We start from the raw sequence: 14,016 nt of genomic DNA, 5'->3' as shown, positions 1-14,016 counted from the left end.
TATGTGGCCAAATACAAAAGTATATTCTGTTGTGTAATAGTTGAAGAGTGTTCACTTATTTTCAGTATTGCTGCCTGAATCAGAAGCGGATCATCCTCCATACAAAAGAATCTGCTGCAACATTTTCACAGGGTTATAATTCTTATAACAAGACTCTGCTTAAAATGTGGTAAAATCCAAATCCAATAGGAAAACAAAATGAAAATTCCATATTTTCACTTTGTAAAGATTTTCTTCATTTGGAACACAGACACCATGTACCCCTGTATCAGTACATGATGCTAGATGGAAACTTCCATTATGCTCATCATCTTTTGGCTGGATTTGTGTGACTGCTTGTTGAGCAGTCTTTCGATTGCCTTTCTCCCTCCCCCCCCTTTAGGTTATATTGATAAAACATATTTATATCGTATTTTCAAAGGAAAAAATTTACGTCACAAAATCTTTCAGTACTGATAGGCCAAATCTTCTGCTGGAAAACTGAACACATACACACATAAATCTGTTTGTTTTTCAGATTCCTTTGGTTGTGCCTGTGAGCAAACTGTGAAGTACAGCTTTATCTTCCTCTTCCATGTCCATTTCTGTTTATGTTATGTCATGTACCAGTATTTCAATTGAAGAAAATTTTGCAAGACAAAGATGTGACAAATCAGCAGATTAGCAATAATTATAATAAAAATGTTAATCTACCTGGAAATGTATACTATAGAGAGGTACAACAGAAGTCTAGAGACACTAATAATTTAGGTTTTTTTACTAACATGAGAATTTCTGAATATAAGCTTCATGTGGCTGGGAAAATTCAGACCAAACATTTGTATTTTTTCAGAAAAAGGCTTTAATCTTCAATAAAAAATGTTTTATGAAAGCACATTTTAGTAGAAATAAAAAGAATAATTAATAGCTGTGTGAGCATCAACTGGCTTTTGGATCATAGGCTTGCATATAACTACAACTCCTGAGCAAAAGCAATACTATAAACCAGACTTTTAGTATTTCAGGCCTATGCATAACCATCCAGCCACTGAGGCAGTGCAATCTCTATAAGCAGTGACCACTTGACTGGTCTATTAGAAGGGAAATCCATAGTATGGTCTAAAGAGAAAATACACTTAAGATGCAGAAAACTGCTTTGATACCTCCTGTTATTTCTGACACCAGTGATCCAATAATCCCATTTGGTGTCAGTTCTTTCAGCTCTGAAATGTGAGAAAAGAAAGAATACAGGAGCTTTTTTTCCATTTTTGTTTTTAGACAGGAGAATTCTGCATGTCTGATTGTCATTCTCTTCTGGGCAAAATGCAAGAAAAACAAGTCTGCTTCCAAAACAGATTTCCAGGGGTTTAGACTGCCCTTATGAGTTTATGAGTAGAGGTGTAGCATTTCAAGAACTTTTTTTTATTACTGAGGGTTTGTTGTTGTTTGGTACTTTCCTGCAAACAAATAGACTCCAGAACCCTTTCCTTGGGTTTCACCTCTAACCAGTATGATTTATAGGAAATAAAAGTTAAAAAAATAAAAATTAAAGCAAGGATGTGCTCTGTTAGAGTCAAGAAATTAAGCTTTCCTTTAGGTTTTCTATTAAAACATTAACAAGGAAATATATCAGCTCTGGAGAGTACTTTGTATCACAGGCAACAAGGAGTTGGAAAAAAATGGATATTTCAGAAAAAGAAAGGCTTGGTGCCTCACCTTTTTTCACCCAGCAGATTGTTGTCAATTAGCATTCTTATTCTTTACAGGACTGTCAAATAACGTATGGTTTTCAAATGTATTGGACAATCAAAATAGAACTTTTTCCTCTGCACACACACACACAATGTACAAACCAAATTTCTTAGAATTTTCATAATTCATCACTTATAATCTTTAATTATTTTGTCATCTCCTTTGAATTCTAATTTTTTTATGAAAAATATTATGATGAGTGACATCAATCTAAATTCTCACATTTTCTTTTTCCTCTTTGATAAATCAAGATAATTCAGAGAAAATATCATAGAATCAGTAAGGTTGGAAGGGACCTCTGGAGATCATCTAGTCTAACCCCCCTGCTCAGCAGGGTCACCTACAGCATGTATGACAGGGTTGCATCCAGGCAGGCCTTGAAGATCTCCAGAGAAGGAGACTCCACAACCTCTCTGGGCAACCTGATCCAGTGCTCCGTCACTCTCACAGGGAAGAAACTCCCCTTCACGTTCAGGTGGAACTTCCTGTGCTTCAATTTGTGCCCATGGCCTCTTGTCCTGTTACACGGGACAACTGAAGAGAGTTTGTCCCCGTCCCCTTGACACCATCCCTTCAGGTACTTGTAGATATTGATAAGATCCCCCCTCAGTCTCCTCTTCCCCAGGCTGAAGAGGCCCAGCTCTTGCAGCCGTTCCTCACACGGCAGATGCTCCAGCCCTCTGATCATCTTTGTAGCCCTGTGCTGGACTCTCTCCAGTAGCTCCATGTCTCTCTTGGACTGGGGAGCCCAGAAATGGACACAGTAGTCGAGATGAGGCCTCACCAGGGGTGAGGAGAGGGGCAGGATCACCTCCCTCCACCTGCTGGAAACACTCTTCCTAATGCACCCCAGGAGACCATTGGCCTTCTTGGCCACAAGGGCACATTGCTGGCTTATGGTCAACTTATCATCCACCAGCACTCCCAGGCCCTTCTCTGCAGAGCTGCTCTCCAGCAGGTCAACCCCCAACCTGTACCAGTGAATGGGGTTATTCCTCCCTAGGTGCAGGACTCTGCACTTGCCCTTGTTGAACCTCAGGAGGTTCCTCTCGACCCAACTCTCCAGACTGTCCAGGTCTCTCTGAATGCCAGCACAGCCCTCAGCTGTATCAGCCACTCCTCCCAGCTTGGTACCATCAGCAAACTTGCTGAGGAGGCACTCTGTCCCCTCATCCAGGTCATTGATGAAGAATTTGAACAGGATGGGACCCAGCACTGAGCCCTGGGGGACACCACTAGCCGCAGGCCTCCAACTAGACTCCACGCCACTGATGACAACCCGCTGAGCTCTGCCTTTCAGCCAGTGATCAAGTCACCTCACTGTCCATTCATCCAACGCCCACTTCCTGAGCTTATCTAAGAGGATGTTATGGGAGACAGTGTCAAAAAGCCCTGCTGAAGTCAAGGTACACAATGTCCACTGCTCTCCCCTCATCCACCCAGCCAGTCATTCCATCAGAGAAGGCTCTCAGATTGGTTAAGCAGGATTCCCCCTTGGTGATTCCATGCTGACTACTCCTGATCACCTTCTTCTCCTCCATGTGTCTGGAGATGACATCCAGGATGAGCTGTTCCATCACTTTTCCAGGGATGGAGATGAGGCTGACTGGCCTATAGTTGCCTGGGTCCTCCTTCTTGCCCTTTTTGAAGATTGGAGTGACATTGCCTTTCTTCCAGTCCTCAGGCACCTCTCCAGTTCTCCAGGACCTTTCAAAGATGAAGGAGAGCAGCCTGGCAACAACAACTGTCAGCTCCCTCAGTACCCATGGGTACATCCCATCCAGGCCCATGGATTTGTGGATGTCTAGCCTGCCCAGAAGGTCTCTAATCCTGTCCTCCTCAACCAAAGGAAAGTCTTCCCTTCTCCAGACTTTCTCCCTCATTTCCAGGCTGCAGGATTCCTGGGGGCTGCCCTTAGCAGTGAAGACTGAAGCAAAGAAGGTATTCAGTAATTCTGCCTTCTCTGTATCCCTTGTCACCAGGGCCCCGTCCCATTCAGTAGCAGGTCCATATTTTTCTTGTCCTCCTCTTGCTTCTGATATATGTATACGAACACTCATTTTCAGAATGGAGATCATAGCTAACATCTTAGGGCATGGAAATTTTGTGCTAAGAATCCTGAAACATCCTCTGCTTTGCCACCAGAATTAATGCTTACATGAAAGCCTGCATTCCTGAAATAACTAAGAAAGGAGAGGACAGCTAAGGGAACAACAATCATTTCAAAAATCAAATGTTAATTACTTTTAACAAAATCTTGCATTTTTCTAATGAATTCAAGAAAATTCAGACCCTTTATTAGTTATAAATAAAGCTAATATAGAAAACACAGAGAAAGGCGTAAGACTATCATTAATCACGTATTAACCTGCAAGTATTCAACTTGACCATTCATAGGTGTTGTGAATGAGAAGGTGACAGATACTTTTTCTGTCATATTTACACTTTAATATCACAATATTTATACTTCAAGATCAATAACAGTTTCTAAGGAGCAAAATATAACCCTTGTAATAAAATGTCTATGCATAAATATAGATTTTTTTGTTGATATAAGGGTATACATTAGAAAATAAGAATAATGGCTCTTAGAGAGTGAAAAACAGCATGGAAAGAGTTCAATTTGATATGAAAAGATAGAGTATGCCTATAAAGCCATAAATTTCATTTTTCCTAACTGTAGTTACACTAAAAGAAACCATACATGTAGTTCTCTGTTTTACATAAAATGACTTTAAAAGTACAAATAAGAGAAGAGTTTGCATTCTAAAATTGAATGGAGTCACTACAGCTGTGGTAAGTTTCTCAAGTCTAAACCACTTGAACAGAAAAGGGAGATGGTAAGAGCTAACAGAGATTACAGATTAAAAATTTAAATATTTGTATAGTTTGTGTTAAAGTAATCACTTAATATTTTGCGTAATTATTCTTATATATCCAAGTGGATTATATTGTTCTGCCCTCAAATATAAAAATTACTCTCTTCTTCATATTATTTTCTTGATTTCTTGTGTGAAAAAGTGATTTTTTTTTTATGTTATTTGTCATGGATCTGAAGAGAAGTCTGAAGTCCAAAGGCAGGGAGGTAGATGTAAGATAGCCTTATCATTTAGCAGGTAAATGGGGTGGCAGCGTATAAATTGAAGAAGTTTATCAATGTGATGAAGACTGAGGATGGATCTTGCTTAACAATGTTCTGATCATTATGGTTGCTATGGAAACTTAGCTCAAGTTTTATCAATATAGACTCAAATAGTTGAACTGTGATTAGATATAGTAGGAGAAACAAGAGCACACACTACATCCTTACACTTCAAAGCAAATTATAAGATAATGAGTCTAGGCATGTAGGATGTGAATCTCTGGGTATACCCATTGCTGCCATCAAGCTACATCTGTTGCTCCTTCTCACAGTTACAGATATACAGCCTTGCCCTTAAATGTAATGTTGACTTAATGTAATTTTGTGAGATCTAATTTGCATAATTAGCTATAATTACCAAATAACCAGGTGTATAAATTACATGTAGAAGAAAGAAAAGAAATATTAAACACTTACAATGCTTTCAATCTGTGCAAAGGCACAAGTTTTCACGCCAACACTAGAAGAATTTAGTGCCATAATTAGTGATTTAGAAGAGAATATAGGCAAAAAAGAGTCAGACCTCAAATGATTTAAAAAATTTGGGGCTAGCAGTGGAAGATTTTCAGAACAACTACCTAAAGACAAGTGATTATGGAGTAGATGCCATGGCAAGATAATGTTAACAAGTATGCAGCAAAGCATGCTTCAAAGTATGAGCTGCTTGTGAATATCGCTGAATACATGCAGTTGCTCAGATATTACTGAATATATGCAATTGCTTACAGAAGCAGTGCTATTCAGGAAAAAGAACAGGATAACTGCTAGGTAGCTGTTGCAGTACAGGGTTCAATTCTGCTCATTTTAATCGAAAAGAGAAACAGTATAGGAATAGACCCAGTATGCATATGAATCACTAGAAGCATTGAAAAAGAACTATTTCAGAGAAAAATAAAAATGCATTGTATTGTCATATAAAACAATAAATGCCAGAGGAAAAAAAGGTACATAATTCTATTTGTTATTTCTTTTAAGAGAGAAAAAGGAAGTCTGATGTTGCTGTGTGTAACTTCCGAGAAAAACTCCTTGCCACAAAATATTACTGGGATTAAGCTTTTAGTAGAAAGCGATTTGATGCTTATTGAGTGAGTTCTACATTTAAATTCTAGACAGAATTATACAACAGCAAAGTTTGCAGACTGACTCTTCAGGACCAAAGCTACTTCCATCACATGCTAATTTTTCTAGTCTTTTTTTCTGTATTATTTTACACTGCCCAATATCAAAGAAGGCAGTATTATATAATGGTCAGTTTTATGTTAATTATAAATGGTTTCCAAGTCATTTATCTGATTTGTTAACGCCTATCTTTCTATGATCAGCTCAAATCACAACAATTCCTATGATACTGTAGTTCTATATTAAATTAACCAACGTTTATTATATGAGTTTGAACTGTCTCAAGTACTATAATTATTTTTTTAATATGCTGAGATAAGTTCAAAACCAATTCAGTGTTTAATAAATGATGGCACTTTATTCATTTCTTCTCTGTGGAGTAAATTAAAAGTTCTAATTCATGGTTCTAAAATATATCCAAGAACAAACATTCTGGGGAAGAAAGAGGAAAGAGGAAAATTGTCATGAGTTAAAATAGTTGACCGAGTTTTATCACAGAAAGTTTCAAGTGATAATTTAAGTGTTTGGAAAATGAGGATATAAACTACATGCGACATCAAGCCTAGTTGCCTTCTCTGTGATAGTTACTTTGTGAAGTTTTTGCTTTTTTCCAACAAAGATCAGAACAACACTGGACTAACCTGGCTCCTAAACATAGCTTTAACTTTATGTTGAACTGAAACTTGATTTTTGTGAAACATGGATAATGACATGTAACTGCCTTGTAAGGATGTTGTGAGAATAGATTAGTGCTTTAAATGCTCATTGCAAAAATCTATTTTTTTAAGTAAACCTTAAGTGAGAGAAAATACTGTTGCAAACTCATTAGCAACACAATATCAATCCATAAACCAAATTTCCAATGAAAACAACAGGAATTCTATGCTACCTTCTAGATCAACAACAAAGGAAATGAAGTAGTGTCTTTTGTGATCAACAACAATAATGCAGACTTTAGGGTGGGTGGGGCGAGGGCAGCTGGATGTCCTCTCATGAGAGTCTTTTGTGGATCAGTGTCAGATGTGTCCACTTTCCCGTAATGAAATAATTTGATCTAGGCAAAAGGTAGTGAGTGCTGTAACTAGCTCTTCAGCTGATATACGAACATGCTACTGTGCTAGATGTGGGGACAAACATAAGAGGTAAACCTCCTGCGTTCAGAAACCTTTTACTCAAGGGAGGTTTGTCTGAACCTCTGTCTTCTATGCAGTAGGGTTCTATTTTCAACTCACTGCCTCAAACCCTGTAGGAACTTAATAGCCTTGAGACCTCTACTGTGCCTCCAGATTTGGCTGAAATTAGACACTGGGTTCAAAAGTTGCTGGGGAGATTGACTGACAGATAGAGAGAAAAATGAACATGGACAACATGATTACATAAAGCTTTTCTTCATAGGAAACCAACATAAAAATAAGCATATGCTATTACATCACCCAGTAGACTCTCAGAGTTGCTAGTAAGAAAGCAGTACATAATAATTACAGTACTATACTCCTAAGACTATTTGAAGATATGTAACAGTTATAACTGTTATTCTTGTCTGACTACCTACAAAATTTCAGTACATCAGTCATTCCTAATGGCTGGTAAAAGTTATTATTGTTGAATACATTCAAGCCTGTAGTTGGAAAAACAAGAAGCAAGGCAAACCTCAATATTCTTCTTAGAGTGTCCTCACTGAGGTCAGTTTGTACATAACTCCTATTAACTCAGTTGGGAATATGATAAGCCTTTATAAGCTATAGGGTTAAAGTTCAATCCAGAAGAGCTGAACTCTTATAGGAAAGCTCTCATAAGACAAGTGATTTGTAATTATATTATGATGCTGTCTTTTGGGTATTTTTGCAGTAAATACTTGATTCTGAAGTATTTTAGGAAAAGTTGATGCCTTTTTAGCCACTTAATGGAATACAAAAAAAAGTCATTAAAATAAACTACACTCCTCAAATGAGTATCTATTCACATTCTGAAGTGGTTTATTTCAATGATTTCAATTTTTAAAATTCATCTTTGTTGCGTTCCAATTGTTATTTTCAGTAAACAGATTGGCACTTATGTAGAGGCAGAAGAACATTTGCCTGTAAAAATAACCTATTCCAGTGAAATTACCATGCAGCACTCAGCAAGGCATTTCTGGAGAATGCCAAATGCTTAGTCCAATTACATTTTTTCCTGTGTGGAAATAAATATGCATCTGCTGAGCGTTTGTTTGAAACAGGAGGAACAAAAGCCTCTCCTGAAAGTTTAAAGTTAAGCTGCAGTGATGCAAACACCACGGGTGACATGAACTTTGGGTCTTTTTAGGCCAACTACAGAGTCTACATCACTACAGCTTAACTTTGAACTTAGAAAACTTAATATTCATTACTTGATACAAATTTTTCTTTTAAATCTCATCATATTTCAGTAGCACAGCCATAAGCGACAAAAGGGCTGGATCCTGTTCTTGCTTGTCTTGATGGAAGGACTTTTACTGGCATTCAGAGAAGGCACACATGCTTGAACTGTATGATCTGTTTTATCTTGTCTTGTGTTTATCAAGGGCAGAAGAGCTGAACAGTTAGGATAGCAGTGAAAATAAACAAATACTCTAGTCCTAACAAATGCTCAATTTAGTTAAAATAATCTTGCCATTCTTACACCGTTTTTCTTTGTTATTTCCTCAACTTTTTAGTCCTGGTAGATATCCCTTAAGTTGAAAAGCAAATTCTCTATCTTCTGCTGAAGAACCAGACTATTGATATGAGTGATTTTACATCCCTGGAGAATGTTTATTGTATCATAATGGTCCTCTCTGGGCAAAATCTGAGCAAAATGAGAAAATGCAGTTCAGCTAGCCTTACCTCTGAAGCCATCCCTTAATATTTACTGTTGCATTGCCTTCCCTGATTACACAGCCGTCATATGTATTTTTGCGCTTCATAGTACCTACTCAATTCAGCTGCAGTTTTTGAATGAGTATCTGCTATTGAAGGCAAATAAGAGATGCCAAACTTAAGGCAGAGCAATTTTTCACGCTAGGTTTTTAACTTTTTTTCCCCCTTCATATATTTCATCTTCTGCCTGTGTGCATCCATTTGCTTCAACGGCATCTCAGTGTTTTGTTTCTCTTAAAAGACCTTGGAGGTGAGCTTTAGTTTTTGATGAAGGGCTGTTGAGAGCACAGTGTTTTAGATCTTAAGCCACTCTGCACTGAAAATATATATCCTTTCCATTGCATGCTGGAAGGAATATAATAAAACTGCCATAGTAGAATAGACTGCAAGGGAAGTAACTGTTTTCTAGTTCCTTAAGACAACTTATAAAAAGAAAATGGGCAGGTTTTTTTTATAACCACAGTTGAAAGAATTGATGTATTTATCTTGAAACATAGAAGAATTTTTATATCATCAGTAAGTTCTGACCTATTGATCTGCCTTCCATCTGGTGACACTATTTATACTCATGCAGAGTAGAATGAATAGTACAGAAAAAACATATTTTTCCTGTATTACAGTGATATTTTAAGTAACAGTATATTCAAGGGAGAAGACTTTAATAATAAATATTTTCTAAATAAGAAACCTAATTTGGGGTTTCATAGGTTGGCAATATTGATTTTTTTTTAAACAAGAGTTATGTTATTCACCATATTTTACCATCAGAGGAGTTGTCAGCTCAACAAACCTTTAAAATTTTTGTTCTTCTTCAATTAACTATTTTTGGTTGGAGAAGCAGATAAGTATACATAGGGTTTTGTATGCTTATCTAGTTTTGTATCGCAAGGGTCCTGGCAATGTTCTGTCCCTTAGCCTCTGACTCTTTGGGATCCTTTAAGCTAAACATATTCCAAACATATGGAAAATTCCCAATTCTTGCTCTAGTCTGAGAAGTTTAGACAGTCACAGCCCAGGCCAAAGAAGTAAGTGAGGCTAAGTGTCCAAGTGGCTCCAAATGATTATGGAGGAAAGATGAGAAAAATATGCAGGCAGGAAGGAAAAAAACAAAGAGACAAAAAGACACAATAGAAAGTAGCATTTAGGTGAGGTGAGTAGATTCTACTCAGACCTTGAACCTTATATTCTGAACTGGGCGAGTCAAGTCTAGATTAGAATTTACTCAGCCTTCTCCTCCTCCCACTCTCTCGTATCACTAATGAGATATTTTGCAGAGTGATCTCTAGAAAACCACAAGAGCTTCCATTTTCCTTTAGTCACCTTACCAGCAGGAATTAACTCTGAAAAATACTGAGAAGGACTAGCTCGGCTTTGCTGCTGGCCAATCGGATTGCTCCTTTCGAATGTTGTCACCGGAGGGGGCCCCATCCTGATCCCTGGGCCCAACACACGCTGCTTCAAGGGGCTTCTTGTCCTTTCTCCTGGGTGTAGAGACAAGCAACGCTCTGGGGGGCTCTCGGCACTGACAGCTTAACTCACACCGAAGGAATGGCATCCTCTGCTAGCAGGAGCCCTAGGCAAACGTTAGGAAGGAAAGAACTAGAGCAAAAGGATTTGGAAGAGGGAAGATTATGTTTCCTCTCAGGTCTGGGAGAGAGTTCTGTGTATGCGTGTGAAAAAGAGGACAGAGGAAAGCAGTGGAGAGTCTCTAATACCTCCATGATTATACAGCACATAACACTAGACCCCATTTTAAGTGTTACCAGAATGTGATTCTCTACAGGAGGGCTCGTTCGCATTTGCTTTTAGGGCTAGAGACAGCTTTCTTGAATTAGCTTTACACAGGCTTGTGCTGTCAGAGGGAAGCACCTGCCACCTGATTCTGCACTTGTTCTCGGGTTAACAACTTCTATCTGTCTCAAAATCACTACCATATTTGAAGGGCAATGCCTGGAGAACTGAAGAGAAACTTTTTCCTTGAGGGTGGCCAACAACATGGCAGCTCAGACATAGGAAAGAAGGAGATTTTTTTTCTTCACCTTTTTGGGACAGTGTTTGTGAATCAGTCATTTGAATGATGAAAAACTCTTCAGATTTCTTAATTTTTTAGGGCAGGAGATATCACTTTTCTGAAAGTGTTTATGATGTTTTTTCCTTCTCAGTCTTTCTTTTTTTCAAAGCCAATATCAAGCTCACAGTTGATAAATCAAGATTTGCCATTCCTGGAAGGAAGTCTCCCCAGGAGTGTGCTACCAAAGAGGAATACAACACTAAAATTTTAGCAAACTAAAAGCCAGCTGTTTCCTTGACAGCTTTACACAGAGACGTCTTTGGTTTTCTTCCTTCTTAACTAACTATAAGCACTACAAAGCATCACAACAGATGCGCTCTGCCACCCTAGAAGAAGAAGAATTTATTATGCCTTTTGCAGAAAGCCCAGGAAAGAAGGAAGGAACCATGACCCCTGCCACAAAATTATGATTTGCAGTCTCTGAAATTACTTTTGAACATAAAGACCCACCTGTTGGTCTGGGAGGAGTTGCAGGGAGAAAGCAATCTCTACAAACTGCCTTACTGAGCCCAGCCCACTGTTGTACATGTAGAGGCTGTGCTTGCTAAACACCAGTGGAAGGGAGGAGGGCAAGCAAGAGGCCACTTTTGTCTCATGCTCCTGCAGTGGCAGAAGTCTTTTGAACAACACAGGCCTTAGCAAACAACCCCTGCTCAGTGCTGAAGGGGAACATGAAAAGCCCCCAGCTGCAACCAGTCTGACCTGGAGGAAAATTCCTTCTTCAGTCCAAAACCAATGATTGACTTTACCTTGAGCTTGTGTCATGGAATAAAGCTTCCCTGAAAGCACTGCTCAGATAAATGAGTCATTGACTAAATCTACCCTGCTCAAACTGATTAGATTAATCCGGATTAATACACTGGAAAAGGAAGCACGAATGAATTTATTTATGTTACTGTTGCCAGGTTCACACCTTTGTAATATATTTTTGGGCAGGAGACAGGAGGGCACTGGAAACCCACTTAAAAAACATCAATTGGTCTTTGATACGGGGAAAGTCAGAGAGATGGGCTTGGGAACTACATGATTAGCAGCTTATCTAATCTAATTTAGAAAGCAGTATTGAAGACAATAGCCCTTTGGCAAGGGGAGGAACTCCATTCATGATGTCTGACACCATGAATAAGATCAAGTCCACAGTGGAAACACTACATGCAATGGTTAGGCTGCCAGCAAAAACTCAGATATGTTGGCTGGTTGGAGGAAGCCTCAGCTCCCTGAATCTATGGTGATGGTTACAGCTGGATTGGAGGGGCCTTGATTAGCATGAGTGAGAAGTGTGTGAGTGTTGTGGAACAGAAATCATTATTCACTTGCTGTAGCTTATTAAATAAAATTAAGATTATCTTATGGTCATTGAGTGGTGTGGTTGTGTTTTTATGTCCATCCCCCTCAGACTTCCACACGCCTGTAAAAAAGATCAGCACAGCTGAAATTCTGAGCCCTAGGACTTGCTGAATGCCACCAGGGTAGGGGTGCTGCCTCCTCTGGACCTCCCTGGCTCCATAGAAGGCTAAGAACTGATGCTCCAGAGATAAGAAGGGAAAAAAAAAAAAGTAAAGGAAAAGCACAATCACACCATAATCCATTTCACCAATTCTGAATGGCAAGAGGAAAAAAAAATTTCCTCATCACTGCAGTGAATATCTATTTTCATCACCGTTCTCAGTAAATTCTCTTGAGTGGTTCCCCTACAAAAGTAGCTGTGCTTGTGAACAAAGATCTAGAAATAATAAGCATTGCCTTTGTGAAATGTCTTTGGAGACACTATGAGATGCTGCAACTCTATTTTCTTCTAATTATAGCCCAGAGTGTCCACATGTGCTTTTAACTAGATATTGAAAAAGTTCGCTGCTGTCTATGGGGGCATTACTGCCCAGTACAACCACAGAGGGACCTTGCCTGTCATGTAGTGCCCCACTACATCCATTCTTTTCCCCACTTTGTTGAGGCAGAAAAGAATGAATGAAGCCTAAGAAATTGCTAAGCAGTTCATCCCACATGAAGTAGCTTGACCACTCTGCTTCTGATGGAATCAGCACCAAATGGAGAAATCCAAGAAGTGAAGATGACTCAGGTACAAGATGTGTACCTTAAAAGTTAAAAAGAAAGGCAAAGGTGGAATAGGATATCTGACACTGTTCTAACAATTGTCCCTTTGGAATTGTAAATGGACTTCACAGAAGGAAGAGCAGAGCTGAAAGGTTATTCAACTGAAATCAGTGAATGAAGAAAAATACAACCAGAAAAAGTAACAGAGAAAAGCGTTCATGTGCGACAGCAGTCAATTCATTAACACTTCTAAAGAAAGATAACAGATGATGCTCATATTGTGCCTTGCACTACAGAAAGGAAAATAAGGGAGATGGGGTAGCTGTAGGCCTTGCAGAGGCCTAAATTAGGAAACAGAACTGGTTCCAGTGCAGTGGAAACTAAAGGCTTAAGCCATTGGGCACAATTATGTTAAAACCGCACAAAAACTGCACATCTTTTTTCACATCATTGTTCATTTACCATGCTGCTTCTAGTCCTTACACTGTTAAAGAGGAGGCAGAGTTGCACAGATAAAGGGGAAAAGATTTCTGCTTGAGTAAAAGGAAACCTCAGAAATAAACGCCATTTTATGTGAAGGATTAAAAAATGAAGGAAAAATAGTTATTCACCATATATGTTAAATATTTTAAAATAACTGAAAAATGCCTTTCTTCCTACAGACTTACAAAAAATCTCTTGGGTGTTACAAATTGTTAATTAAACCAGAAATCTTCAATGGCATTCAAGCGAGTGTCAGAGCATGTTTGTAAACTGATGAAGTGATTTTAGCTTGTTTTGAACTAGAGAAAACAAGTACTAAAATGTAGGCCTGAATGTTATTTACTTGAAGAATGTGTCTATAAGATTGCTCTAGAATGTGTCACGACTATGCATACTCCACTGTGTGAAAAAATGAAAAACATGTAGAGTTCATTCAAGGCACATTGGAATGTTTTGAAAACAGCAGTAAAAATCAAGTAGGGCATTTTGACACACAGGCTTGTTTAGAGAATGCAAGAAGTAACAGTAGAATCATTTTAGCA

The sequence above is a fragment of the Rhea pennata genome, chromosome 2 (assembly GCF_028389875.1).
Source record: "Rhea pennata isolate bPtePen1 chromosome 2, bPtePen1.pri, whole genome shotgun sequence".
NCBI classification, from domain to species: Eukaryota; Metazoa; Chordata; class Aves; order Rheiformes; family Rheidae; genus Rhea; species Rhea pennata.
Note: the sequence above shows the minus strand (reverse complement) of the source record.